Source organism: Hyperolius riggenbachi, chromosome 4, assembly GCF_040937935.1.
Source record: "Hyperolius riggenbachi isolate aHypRig1 chromosome 4, aHypRig1.pri, whole genome shotgun sequence".
Classification (NCBI taxonomy): Eukaryota; Metazoa; Chordata; class Amphibia; order Anura; family Hyperoliidae; genus Hyperolius; species Hyperolius riggenbachi.
Genome location: NC_090649.1, coordinates 164,181,469 through 164,196,592, shown reverse-complemented (window position 1 = coordinate 164,196,592; position 15,124 = coordinate 164,181,469).

Genomic DNA, 15,124 nt, shown 5'->3' with positions numbered 1-15,124 from the left:
AGAAGGTAACTAGAGCTAGTGGGGGAAGCAGAATGTAACTGGAGCTAGTGGGGAGAGGGAGGAGGTCATTAGAGCTAGTGGGGGAGGCAGAAGGCCACTGAAGCTAGTGGTGGTGGGGAGAGGGAGAAAGTCACTGGGGCTAGTGGGTGGGTAGAGAAGGTAACTGGAGCTAGTGGGGGGGGGGAGCAGAGGGTCACTGGGGCTAGTGGGGGAGGGAGAAGGTCACTGGGGCTAGTGGGTGGGCAGAGAAGGCTACTGGAGCTAGTGGAGGGGGGGCAAAGGGGCACTGGGGCTAGTGGGGGAGGGAGGATGTCACTGGGGCTAGTGGGTGGGCGGAGAAGGTAACTGGGCTAGTGGGGGGGGGGGGCAGAAAGCCACTGAAGCTAGTGAGGAGGGAGAGGTTCACTGTAGGTAGTGGGGGGGGGGAGGTAGATGGATACTTACTGAATTGGGAGACTTCCTCCAGCCTGTCTTCCAGTGCCAGACACACACCCTCCTTAGCCTCCACCAGGCTCTGTTGGGGAGGGAGGGCTTTCTCAGAACAGAAGATGGGGCTTCCTCCGGGCAGGGCTCGCCTGCCAGACACATGCTCCTTTGTGAGCAACCACGGGGCTAGATACCACACTTCCTGTGCGTGGGTGGCAGGGCTTGGGATCACACTAGCCAGCCTCCTATCCTCTGTCTGTGTTGGGGACGGGGCTTCCGCGATCAGGGGTGGGGCTTATACTGCTGGCAACTCTCTTTTAATTGTCCCAGATGGAGACAGCTGTGGGGAGGCATGATGGACTGTGAGCAGTGAGATGTGCACATACCGCACACATGCTGCTCACAGGCACAGCAAAGTAGCAGCCTCAGCCCTCAGCTGCCTGTTGGCTCTTTTTCTCCCCAGCTCCCACTATGTACAGGAAAACAAAAGTGGGCGGGGCATACCACCAACAGGGCCTACCAGGGGAAAACCCGAGTTCCCGCTGGGTCAGTCCGACGCTGTTTTCATTGCATCACACCACGGTTAGTATGAAATGCCCCATAGGTTTTCATTGCTTTGGTGTTACCCTGCAGTAAAAAAGGGTAACGCATTGCAATGAAAATGCCCTAGTGTGAAAGGGGCATCAGAGAACCCTAGATCCAGAGCATGCTAATATGGAAATATAAACCCTTTTCTGAAAAATAGGTCTTATGCCCACTTACTAAGCTTTACAATAGGCCTTACAGTAATGAGCTGATAGTAAAGTTCAGAAAGTGAAAAAGGAAAGATGTGCTTAAAGTGGGATGAAACTTCATATTAACTGAAAAAGTAAAATAAATCATCTAATAAGAAATTATGTATTTATCTTACCTATCTTTAAGGCTACTTACACACCAGGACGTTGCGTTTAGGGGACGTTATAGGGCACATAACGTGCCCCTAACGCAACGCCTGGTGGTGTTGGAGCAGGACACTACCAAGAGCCGTGTTACAAGCAGCTCTTGGTGCGCCTGCTCTGTCGGAGGCGCTGCGGAGACCACGTGAGCGGAGCTTTCCGCATCACGTGGTCCCGCCAGCCATTCAGCGGCCGCTCCAAAGAGTAAACACTGCAAGTGCAGTGAATGCCAAGTAGCCATGTGCCTGGCTACGTAGCGGCCTCTCCCCGCCTCCTCTCCGCCCCTAAAACAAAAAAAAACACCCGTACTGAGCATGTGCAAACAGTCTAATGCGGCTTAGCCGCGTATAAAGTACTGCATGCAGTACGTTGTCTTGACGTGAAGTGTTACTGTGTAACGCAACGTAGGCACTGTGAACAGCCCATTCATTTTTCATTACTGTGCGGTGGGCTGCGTTACAGGCTGCTCTAACGTGCGCCTGTAACGTCCCACTGTGAAAGCAGCCTTAGAGTTCACTGTCAGATTTAAAGGAAACCCGAGACGCCAGAAATACAGACATACCTGGGGCTTCCTCCAGCCCTCTTCAGGCTGATCGGTCCCTCACCGTCTTCCCACGCCACCTGTATCTTCTGCTAGGCGGGCCAGTAATTCAGAGCGTCGGGGCGTACTGTGCACGTGTGCCTCACCACGCCCCTGTCGTCGAGAGCGTTCTTCGCCTACGCAGTGCAGGTGCAGAATGAACCCGGCTATGGGAGCGCAACAGGAGAGCATGTACATCCGCATTGCGCCTGCGCCAACTGGAGCAGACTGGAGGACTTACCGGGCTGCCTAGCGGAGGATCCAGATGACATGGGAAGACAAGGAGAGACCTATCAGCCTGAAAGGGGCTGTAGGAAACCCCAGGTATGCATAATTTCTTTTCGGCATCTCATTTACACTTTAACAGAAATTTAATATGGAAAAAGAAAATAATATTTCTACTGGCTTCCATCTTTGATTCTCTGTGATGCCAAAAGTGACACCACTTCTGCCCTTTCTTTTTTTTTTCCCAGCTCAGTGTCAATTTACTGCTTATTTTACTGTCCCTCCCACAGCAAACATCACCTACAGTAGATAACAGGCTAAAGATACCCATACATCTACCGTTTTTCGCAGGCGTTCGACCGATAGACAGATCTCTCTGATCAAATCTGTTGAGATCTGTTGGCAACCATAAACCGCAGGCCAATTTCTGACCAACTTCAGCATGAAATCTTTCAGCATTTGGCCTTGTAACGCTGACTTGTCGCCCGTGGCCGCTGTCCCCCCTAGTGTAATGTACCCCAATCCACCCACTAGTAAAAAGGCCCCCCCATTAGAGCTAGGCCAAAGACGCAAGGTGTATTACCGCGACCTCAGGTGTACGTCCGCGACCACTCAATAGCACGCACGGTTGCGACCGACTGCTGATTCGATCATTTTATACAATCGAGAGAGAATTGAGTGTGCAGTATGCCCAATCGATGAAAAGTGGCTGATATCATGTCGAAACTACCAGTTTAGTCGATCAAGCAGGATGCAAGATTTCGGTCGATCGCACAGGAATCGGCTACTGTTCACATGTCATTCGATGGACTCTGAATCGATTTTTGCATTCGGAGCATGGAGACACGACATCAGTCAGATCGATTAGTGAAGATGAATCGCATAGGATTTCACCTGTAGTGTGTGGGCCACTAGTTGGTTGACTTTCGATCAACCATACTGAAGTTGATTCCTTAATAAAGTCCATCGCTTTGCCGATTGAATCATAATCGCTAGATGTATGGCTACTCTACAGCCTGTGAGAGTTTATTAAAGTGGATCCAAGATGAAAAACTAACTATAACAAGTAATTTGTCTATATATCTTATCTAAAGTTTAGATAGTTTACACAGCATATCTAGCTGCAAACAGCTTCAAAAGTTTATGATTATTTATTGCTGTGATACAATGAGGGCAGCCATGTTCTGTTTGTCATCTTGTCACAGGCTGAGGGCTGGAGATGCTATCAGCTTGTCTGTGTGTAAATGCAGTCCCCTCTCCTCTTCCCTCCTCCCCCCTGCCTCTGAAATCAATGGCTCGTAACCACCTCCTCCTCCTGCCCAGACTGAACTCCCATAAGCCCTTGCTACAAGGAGCTGTGGGCGAGGCTTGTTTAGTTTATAGGGAATTAAGGCACATACACACGTCTGATTTTTGCGAGCGACGGGTCGTTTGAACGTCCTGTCGTTCAGTTGTTCGCACGCCAAATCGGGCGTGTGTACAGACTATCGTTCGGGTGATAAGACTGGTTTTGAGCGATCTGCCAGGCGGATCGCTCAGGACCAGTCTTATCACCCGAACGACAGTCTGTACACATGCCCGATTTGGCGTGCGAACGACTGAACGACGGGACGTTCAAACGACCTGTCGTTCACAGAAATCAGACGTGTGTATGGGCCTTTAGAGTATTAAAACAGAACAAAAAAAGTATTTGGCTTGAAGAATGCCCTATAAACTATATGAAAGGAACACAATTATGCAATGAGTAAGTTTATCTTGGATCCACTTTAAGCTATCTAAAAAGCAGAACAGAACTGGCTCCAGTATCACTCCGTCTAGACATCTAATCAGGCATATGTTGACCAAACATTATTTGGTCAATCTGCTGGTTAGTGGAATCACCCTTGGGAGTGGCATGGTGGCAGTTTTTGGTGTCTGATAAGGAGCACAATAACTTGATTTGGTACTCAAGAGCGCAGCTTAATATGTGGCTTTAATCTGGTTATATGCAGAAGAATGTTGGCTCTCTGTAAAAAGGTGTGCACCACCAAGTGCTCCTTGATTGGTGAGAACAATTGTTATCATATGAACAGTAAGGACTTTTATTATAAGCCTTTGGAAACTACATCCTGCACCGTTTGTGACTGTGTTGGGGAGAGTGGTTGTGTGGACTGCAATCACATTTTGATTAAGCACAGCTACTTTTCATTTTTTAACTAATTAAATGAGAATCTGGATGCCTTACTGAAACCTTATCCCATAAGCTTCAGCCATATTGTGTGATGTGCAACAACATTATCATCCTTCTGGCTGCCCTAGACAAGATGACACATTCATGCTTCACTCATAAACCGTATGGTCCAGACCTTCCCAAAGATATACACAAAGTTGGCCAAGTTTCCAGGCATGACACATCAGCCCTGCAACCACTTCCACCAGGACATTGCTGTACAAAATGCAGCTTCCATAGCAACAACTTCAACACACTGTGAACTCTGACCCTGCTCATGGTGGAGTAGCTAAGAGAGCAAAGTGGATTGGTCAAGCACCAGCAACTGGAGGAAAGCACAAGCTTCTGTAGTCCATCCTGGACACATTTTTGGAGATCAGTTGGACATGCAGCATGTACAATCTCCCTATAAGCAGCCAACCTGTTTTGTCAGCCAGAATTACACTACCTGTAACTACGGTGCATGCTCCTACTGGTGTTCTTGCAGGCCAGGGAACTAGGTGACCTGTTGGATGTGGGACAAGTTGTAGAGGAGGAAATGGCCAGTAGGCAGACTAACAAGGCAGTTGGAGGCTGCCTGAAGAAGAAGAGGAGGTGTTCTATGTGGAAGAGGATAAGCATGTGCAGAGGGAAAACTATGGTTCAGGGGTTAAGTAACTGAGGAGCTGCAGCAGCAGGATGAATGCGCTTATTATCAGCCAAAAAGAGGGGAGTATAGGGCTTCCATCACCATCCACTACAAACTCCAGTCCCTGACAGCTGAATTCAGCAAGGAGTCAGGTATCTTATCAGATTTCCCACAATGCAACAAGGCTCCCACATTGTGAAGTCAGTACCTAGGTGCTGACATCACACTGTGGGAGGGGTTTCACCACAATATCAGCCATACAGAGCCCCCGATGATCCATTTCAGAAAAGGTAAAGCTTTCTTGTGGGAAAGGCGATATCTGCTACTGATTGGGATGAATTTCAATCCTTGGTTATGGTTCCTCTTTAACAAGCAAAATACTAGTAAATAAAGTTAAAAAAATGTGAACGTTGAGTATTTATTTTGAGTTATTTTTTGCTTGTTGGCTGCTGAAAAATATATTTTTTTAAATAAATAATAATAAGAAAGTAAACAATTTTCATTTTCAAGGACACCCAAGGTAAAAATTACAAACAAACAACTTTTTAAGATATTTTAGATCTACTTTTTAAGTTGTTATTGTTTTACTGTTTTTGCTCAATGACACATTCATTGAAGTATTGCCAGAGCTAAAATCTATGAACTCTTGACCTTTTTTTTATCTCTTTCCTGCTCTCAGAAGCCATTTTCTGCTAGGAAAGTGTTTTATAGTTGACATATCCTATCAGTGAGGGTCACACTGTAGTTTGACCCAGTCCTGACTCAGACAGGAACTGCCACTTACATACCTGATGTTTAACTCTTTCAGGCAGAGAAAAAAAAAGGAACACAGCATAGTTATTTGTGTGCTAGGCGCTGTACATACACATGTCTACCTCATGTAACATGTCACCTCCGGTATCCTTTAAGATGTGGGTCCTTCAGCACTAGGGCTGCTCAAATCCGATCCGGGAGACATCCGGATTGTTGCTATCCGGATATCTCGCAGTAAACCTGTGCGGGGTGGGCGGGGGGGGGGGGGTCAATCTTACCTGTCTGACGCCTTCTTTGGTCCATCCCTCAGCGCCTCCCATGATGCGGTCCAAGCAGGGGTAACGTGATTACAAACACTTCCTTCTTCCGGGTTGGAGAAGGAAGTGTTTGTAATCACGTGACACGCGAGGAGCGCATCGTGGGAGGCGCCGAGGGACGGACGAAGAAGACGTCAGACAGGTAAGATTGACCCCCCCCCCCCCGCCCACCCCGCACAGGTTTACTGGGAGATATATATATAGATGTCTCCTGGATCGGATTTGAGCAGCCCTATTCAGCACTCAGTACTACTCATTCATGACTGAGTCAGGGCTCAAACCCACCAGGAACCTTTTCTAAGTGCTGGTGATTTGAAAAAGGTCTTGCTAATGCAATGCTATGGGGGATTTTTATACAATCACATCGCTCAAGTGGGATCACACCCATAGCTTTATATTAACAAGAGCTTTTCAAACCACAAAGCGCTCAGAAAAAAACGCTCCTAGCGGGTTCCAGGCCTCATTCTCATCCTCCTCTGCTCTATGTCCCGGAATTGTCTAGAGATGATCTTATCATCATCTACAGCTGCGTAGTAATCCTCGCAATCTCAGATCCACGGGTTCTAATAATCTAGTCATATCCAGAGTCCACTTTTGGTCCCAGAGCCTTCTGTCATGCTGCTCCTAAGTTTTGGAACTCCTTACCTCAGCAGGTCAGGACAACTCCATCCCTGGACGTGTTTAAATCCAGACTGAAAACCCACCTGTTCAGTTTGGCATTTGCAGAAATATAACTTTTGTGTAATGATCCGCCCAGCTGGATGCACTGGCAGACAGCTGTTTGACCATTCCCCTAGTCTGTGGGCTGCAGGTCTCTGCAAGAGAGACCTGTTTTTCCATTACAAGTTTCTGGTCTGTTCTGCTGCTGGGGAATTTGCATACACTCGTTATGCAAATCTCCTACCTGCCTCCTTTGATGACTGGCAGTATAAAGAGCTATGTTTCCCAGAGTCCTTTGCTGGTCATAAGAGTTAGTTCCTGCGTAACACTCGCCTGGAGTGTCAGCCTTGCTCTTTGTTTGAAGATTAGCCTAGAGTAATTCCTGGAACTGCACTAGGCAGTTTCCCTTGTGCAGTTAGGATTGCATATCTTTTTTGTTTGTCTGTTGCGATTGTCCTGTCCCAGCGATGGTCGACAGGAAGTCGTTCTGATCTTTGTTCTTGAAATATAGCTGGAACAGTGGTTGCTACCAGCTATCTCATCTGTTCTGTCTTGCCAGGGTCGCACTCGCCTTGCGCTAGTGCTGTGGATCCGTCTGATCTCCATCTCTCTTGCTGTACTTGGATCGCACTAGCCTCTTGCGCTAGTGCTGTGGATCCTTCTGCTCTGTCTTCCTGGATTGCACTAGCCTCTTGCGCTAGTGCTGTGGATCCTATCTCTCGCTTATTCCTGTTTTCGTGTATCTGTCTTGTCTGCTACGAACGCTTGCTGGAGGCTCGGTGAGGTAAACGTTAAGCAAGCGCTCGCGTCCTCTGTTTCATGTTTGTCTGTCGGTGGTTAGTTAGGCGTGCTTGTCTCTGTTGTGCTTAACACGCGGAGACCGCGCATAAATGCGTGCACTGTTGCGAATGAGTGCGGTGTTCGCGTTTAGCTAGCGTTTGTTATTTTCCTTATCTCCTCATTGTATGATTTGCTGTGCCTTTGCTACTCTCGTGCTCTGCCTTGCTGTAGCCTTGTTTCACCTCTGGCAATCGCCTCTCTCGCGATTGCGTTCCTACTTCATATCTGCTGTTGTGTGTGCACCGTCGCGGGTTGGCAACTAGTTTGGTGCACACACATACAATCTGACCCTTTGCTGAATCTCATTCGCAATCGCTTCTCAGGCGATTGCGTTCTCACTCGGTTTCCTTTGTTGTGTGTCCGCCGTCGCAGGTTGCGGCTAGATTGGTGGACATACATACATTCCTCATCTGTGCTTATTCGGTCTTGTGTCGCTGTTAGCATTCGCCATCTCTGGCGATTGCCTTCTCACTTTGTCTTCATGGTTGTGTGTTCATCGTCGCAGGGTGGCGACTAGTTTGGTGGACACACATACCCTCTGTCGCTTTGATCTCTCTCTTTCAGGGCTATCTTGCCCTGCGTTTCTTCCCTTCGTACAATTCCTGTCTGGCGTCTGTGGCAGGGCAGAGGAGCTGTTCCTCTGCACTCCACAGCTCCACCTGTCGACAGGAATTTCCCTCTACAGGTGCATTGCACCTTTTGCTGGGTTCCCTCAAATTACACGCTTGTGGAGGATTTCCGCAGTGTCAGCGCACGTCTTGTGCGCTGATCACGGAGAGAATTCCACAATCGTTACATTTTGTTGTGTGAATACTTCATCCTACTACCAACTACTGAATCTGAGAGAGCCTAAGCGCTTCGAGTCCTATGGGAGAAAAGCGCTATAGAAATGTTATTGTATTGTACACTCACCTAAAGGATTATTAGGAACACCTGTTCAATTTCTCATGAATGCAATTATCTAATCAACCAATCACTTGGCAGTGGCTTCAATGCTTTTAGGGTGTGGTCCTGGTCAAGATAATCTCCTGAACTCCAAACTGAATGTCTGAATGGGAAAGAAAGGTGATTTAAGCAATTTTGAGCGTTGCATGGTTGTTGGTACCAGACGGGCCGATCTGAATATTTCACAATCTGCTCAGTTACTGGAATTTTCACACACAAACATTTCTAGGGTTTACAAAGAATGGTGTGAAAAGGGAAAAACATCCAGTATGCGGCATTCTTGTGGGCGGAAATGCCTTGTGATGCTAGAGGTCAGAGGAGAATGGGCCGACTGATTCAAGCTGAAAGAAGAGCAACGTTGACTGAAATAACCACTCGTTACAACCAAGGTATGCAGCAAAGCATTTGTGAAGCCACAACACGCACAACCTTGAGGCGGATGGTCTACAACAGCAGAAGAACCCACTGGATACCACTCATCTCCACTACAAATAGGAAAAAGAGACAATTTGCACGAGCTCCACAAAACTGGACAGCTAAAGACTGGAATAATGTTGCCTGGTCTGATGAGTCTCGATAGAGTTAGAATTTGGCGTAAACAGAATGAGAACATGGATACATCATGCCTTGTTACCACTGTGCAGGCTGGTGGTGGTGGTGTAATGGTGTGGTTAATGTTTTCTTGGCACACTTTAGGCCCCTTAGTGCAAATTGGGCATCGTTTTAATGCCACGGGCTACCTGAGCATTGTTTCTGACCATGTCCATCCTTTTATGACCACCATGTACCCATCCTCTGATGGGTACTTCCAGCAGGATAATGCACCATGTCACAAAGCTCGAATCATTTCAAACTGGTTTCTTGAACATGACAATGAGTTCACTGTAGTAAAATGGCCCCCACAGTCACCAGATGTCAACCCAATAGAGCAGCTTTGGGATGTGATGGAACGGGAGCTTCGTGCCCTGGGTGTGCATCCCACAAATATCTATCAACTGCAAGATGCTATCCTATCAATATGGCCTAACATGTCTAAAGAATGAGCAACAAAATTGATGCGTGAGATGGAAGGTCTCACTTATCGAGAAAGGTTAGATAAACTGGGTTTATTTAGTCTAGAGAAAAGACGCCTTAGAGGGGATCTAATTAACATGTATAAATACATCAGAGGGCAATATAATACCTTGGCGGATGAGCTTTTTGTCCCTAGGCCTTCTCAAAGGACTAGAGGACATGATCTGCGCATGGAGGAAAAACGTTTTAACCATTTATTTAGGAAAGGGTTCTTTACAGTAAGAGTGATTAAGATGTGGAATGCATTGCCACAGGAAGTCGTTATGGCAAACTCTATACCTGCATTTAAAGGGGGCTTAGATGCTTTCCTTGCGTTGAAAGACATCCATGGCTACAATTACTAGGTAATGCCTAATGATGTTGATCCAGGGATTTTATCTGATTGCCATCTGGAGTCGGGAAGGAATTTTTCCCTTTAGGGGCTAATTGGACCATGCCTTGTAAGGGTTTTTTCGCCTTCCTCTGGATCAACAGGGATATGTGAGGGAGCAGGCTGGTGTTGTACTTTATACTGGTTGAACTCGATGGACGTATGTCTTTTTTCAACCAAAATAACTATGTAACTATGTAACTATGAATGCTTTCAGCACCTTGTTGAATCAATGCCACGCAGAATTAAGTCAGTTCTAAAGGTGAAAGGGGGTCAAACACAGTATTAGTATGGTGTTCCTAATAATTCTTTAGGTAAGTGCATTATTGTATTGTATCTAAAAGTCCTGTTTTTCCTATCAATGCTTTGCTGGCTAAATCTAAGTACACACATGCGAGAATTGTCGCCCATCGGGGATGGGGAAATGATACCTTGGGCAAAAATTTGGGGAACAATGCTGTACAGACACATTCCTAGCCTTGAGGCTATCGCTATGTTCCTGAATGTGAATAGCTGGGTACACGTCTGTTCAGGTTTATGTTCAACAGAACCAGAAAAATAGCTTGCTTTGGCTGAGAACAACAGGTCAATAAATAGGAGGCAGCTAATCAAGCCTTGCTTCCTACTGCAGAGATTTAGGATAAATCAAGGTCTACACACAGTGATGAAAACATGACTGGTACAAATTATCTCTTCCTCTGAATGCCTACAAAATGCTGTATCAGAGATAGGGAGAATCTCTTCAAAGGGCTCACTGAAACAAGTGTAATCTGTCCAGATATGGAGGAGTGCATCATACATAGGAAAACACCTACTGTGCCTCTGACTGCTAATGGCCTTGGCATGCAGCCTCATTCTTCTGCAATGAATGGCTCTATTATCATTAATCTTCAACATAAACCTTAGGCTTCTGGACTTGGTCATCGCCACCTTCCCAATTGACCTTAGCAATCATAGCTATATGATGTAAAGCTTACTCACCCTACATTACATAATGTAGACAGTAGTTTTCTAAGGCAGTGTTCATGTAAACAGGGCCTTTTCACACTGCACCCAATTTTCTGCATTATACTATCCCTTTCTAAATGTCAAAATGCAAGAAGATTGATTGAGTGTATAATGGAAATTGTGCGTGGACGTTCACATCAGTGCAATGCGATTGCTTTGTAATTTTCTCCAATCACAAATGTTGATTCTGCTGCACTTATTAAAACATTTGCACTTGTGTAGTAAGGAGCACAGATACATAGCATAGCAAATCGTGGTGCTATGCAATTTTCTAATGATTCAGCAATTTGGATATTGCAAATGCAATTGTGCTGCGCAAATCTAAACGTGCACTAATCGCATCACAGAGCGCACATTGTAGGTGGGGAAAATTACAGCGCATTTGCCATGCTGATTATGCTGATCAGGGGTGTAGCAATAGCCATAGCAACCATAGCAGCTGCTATGCTATGGGGGCCTGCAGTATAGGGGGCCCGGTAGGTACTTAATGTATTCACCATTAACTTTCTTGTGTTTCTCCACCCTCTGACTTTGTCTCAGTGCCCATGAACTATATGCAGTGTTAATTGCATGAGAATGTAAATTGCCCAATTATCTCATACTAGCGGACCTGAGCCTGTTACAATAACTGGCTCTAGGCCACCTTCACAACTAACATTGACATTATCAGATCTGACAAGATTAGTTGCATGCTTATTTCTGGTGTTATGCAGACACTACTGCAGCCAAATAGATCAACAGGGATGCCAGGCAACTGCTATTGCTGAAAAGGAAATAAATATGGCAGCCTCCATATTCCTCTCACGTCAGTTGTCTTTTAAGAATGCCTACATCTAAGGGCCCATGAACGTTTTGCTATGGGGACCAATGATCTACCTACGCCAATGATGCTGATCATGATTTCCAACGTGAAACACCCTTATAGTGATCTGTAATGATACATAGATACAAGTGTGTGTTCAGTGCTGCATAGGTTACTCCCCTCTTTCTTCTGTACTGATGTTGTTTCCACAGATAGCTTCCAAAATATGTGTTATCTAAGAGTGGATGCAAAAATGGTCCATTTCTTTGTGTTCTCTGTCATTAGGCAATAGTTATGAGCCAGGTTTAGCAAAATGCAAATCTTGGCTCATTTGCAAAACACTGAGCAGCAGCTGTTTAGTCGCAACAGTTCCCGAAAAACAGCTGCCCAGCATTTCAAGGATGAGCCAAGATTTATATCTAGCAAACACAATTAAAGGTCCCAGTTCAGGCAGTTTCTATATGCATCCAACAGTCATTATTTTAAATACATCACTGTAGAAAATAACCTGCTGCCCCAATTTAAAGATTGTCAGCAACCTACAGCCGCCTGCTCCTTCTCAGCCAATCTGAACACTGACCCTTTAGGGCTTGTTCACACTAAGGCCTTTTGCGGGGTTTTTTTTTTAAGCTCCTGCGATTTTCAAAATCTCCCTAAAAGCGCTTGTACAATAATTCCCTATGAGAGAGTTCACATCTGAGCGGTTTTTGATCCGCTCAGCAAATCGCTACCTCCACCGTTTTGGGGGCGATTTACCTATAATAACAGTATAGGGAAATCACAAAACACTTGAAAAAGCGCTTGGTATAGTGATTTCCCCAGCGCTTTTAAGAATAAATACATTGTATTTATTCTTTTCCGAGTCAAAGAGTTCACTTCCTGACTTGCGTCAGGAAGTGAAAAAAACCAATCGCGCTGCAAAAGCGCTTTGAAAAGAGCTTTATAAAAAATCACAGCGCTCAGGTAAGTGCTGGGGGGTGTGGGGGGGGGTGTGGGGGGGGGGGGGGGGGGGGAGAGGTGCAAAAAATCGAAAATTTCTGCCGTCAGTGATTTCGATTTTAGATGTGAACAAAGCCTTAGTCACATGGGCACACAGGGTGAGTGATTTCTCTTTTACCTTCCTGGCAATTGATGGCCTATGATGACTACCAGCAGGGGCAGCTCCAGGATTTTCTTACTGAGGTTGCTAGGAAGGTGCTAGACCCACTGGTGAGGTAGTAGGCCTCGCGCCACAGCGAAAAATGGGTGTATGCCTACCTTCTTCCTCCCTGTTTAAATAGGCAAAGGAGAAATGATGTCATAGCTGGAACGTTGGAGCTGGTGAGTGTTCTGCAGTTATTAACTGTTCCACTCACACTCTGCAGAGGGAGGGAGGGACAGAGGTGGGGCACATCGGGTGGCCATTGAGCCGCCTCTCACATTCATGGGGGTGCTTTTCCGGTGCTAAGGTTCGACTTGGGGGTGCTACAGCACCGGCAAGCCGCCCCTGGAACAGCCCCTTACTACCAGTCTCAAGCAGGGAGGAATTGCTTCATACTGGCGCAATGCAATTATCTTGCAATGGTACTATTATTATTATTATTATTTTTAGTATTTATATAGCGCCGACAACTACATTCACATGTACGCGTCAGTAATTCCTTTACAATAATGCGTGGCATGCTGTGCACTTGCCAGACGACATGCGTGATTACAGTTGCAGTGAAGCACCCTTCTGTTTACTCTATGCTTCACTCTATGGGCTTGATTCCCAAAGCGGTGCTAACTGTTTAGCACAGGTGTGCTAAACAGTTAGCACGTGAAGTGCCGTTCGCGGACTTTTGCACGCGCAAAAGTCCACGATCACGCGAATCGCGGCACTTTGTGCGCGCAAAGTCCGCGGACGGCACTTCACGTGCTAACTGTTTAGCACACCCGTGCTAAACAGTTAGCACCGCTTTGTGAATCAAGCCCTATGTTCCTTATCTGAATCACTTTTTCTAAGTCTTGTCCTAGGAGATAATTTTTCATCTTCTGTTTAAAGGGAACCAGAGAGGATGCAATATACATACCTGGGGCTTCCTCCAGCCCCATACGCACGGATCGCTCCCACGCCGCCGTCCTCCGCTGCCTGGATCCGCCGCCACCGGGTCCCGTCATTGCCGCGAGTCGGCAAGTCGGCCGGCGGACGCGGCCAATTCTCCGCATCACAGGGTGCTCTCCCCATACAGATACGCATGTGGCTGCTAACTGCGCAGCCGCATGCGTACATGTATGGAGGGAGCCCCTGTGATGCGGACAATTGGCCGCGTCCACCGGAAGTGACGGGTCCGGTACCGGCGGATCCAGGAAGCTGAGGACGGCGGCGTGGGAGCGATTCAGGCTTATGGGGCTGGAAGAAGCCCCAGGTATGTATAAAATCTTTTTCTTTTTTCACCCCCCCGTTCCTCTCTGGTTCCCTTTAAAATGATTTGGACATTGTGTCTGATTATGCAGTGCAATTCACCTCTTCTTACAACACTCTGGAAGTTCTTCACCTTTGTCTTGGTCCACATTTTGCATTTTTCACTTGGATATTATTTATTTATGTCATCTATACATTTTAGGATTAAAATGAAAGCTATTTGTGTGTGTGTTCTTATGTAATATTGTCGCTTATACGGTATGTACCTACTACCGCATAAAATACTGACCAAAACCCAAGCTTTGAGGCCTTGTTCACATAATAAATCGCCAGCGCTATCGCAAGCTCTGAGCGATTTATAAAGCGATTTTCAAAGCGCTTTTTCCTGAGCTTTGCGCTTAGAAATGTGATTTTGTAAGAGCTTTTGCTGAGTGATTGTCAGAACCCTCCAATGCCTAACCCTAAACACCCCTTCCTGACACCTAACTTTAAAACCCTCCTTCCTAACCTTATAATTTTTAAAACGATACATTTCAAAACGATAATTTTCAAAAATAAAAAATGTTTATACAAAAGACAAAAAAATTCAAAAACTATAATATTCTATTTTTCAAAAATGAAAAATTTCTGCTTTGGGCACCCAATTGCCAATATTCGCATTAGTGCCTATGAGGCACCCAAATCGTCACAATCGCCAAATTAGCCACAGGCGCCCAAATGTATTTATTCGGGTGGAGGTACACCAGAGGTTTTCCTCTAGTGGGGCCCAAAACTGTGACTGTGACCTTGTCCATCTTATAAAATACCTGTCTGGCTGGCATTGCCCTATACGCTACATTTAAGGTGCTCATACATCTACCGATGATAGGCAGATTCGACCAAGAGACAATTCTATCTCTGATCGAATTTGATTAGAGGGAGATCTGTTGGCTACCGCAGACCGATTGATTTCAACATGAAATCTCTCAG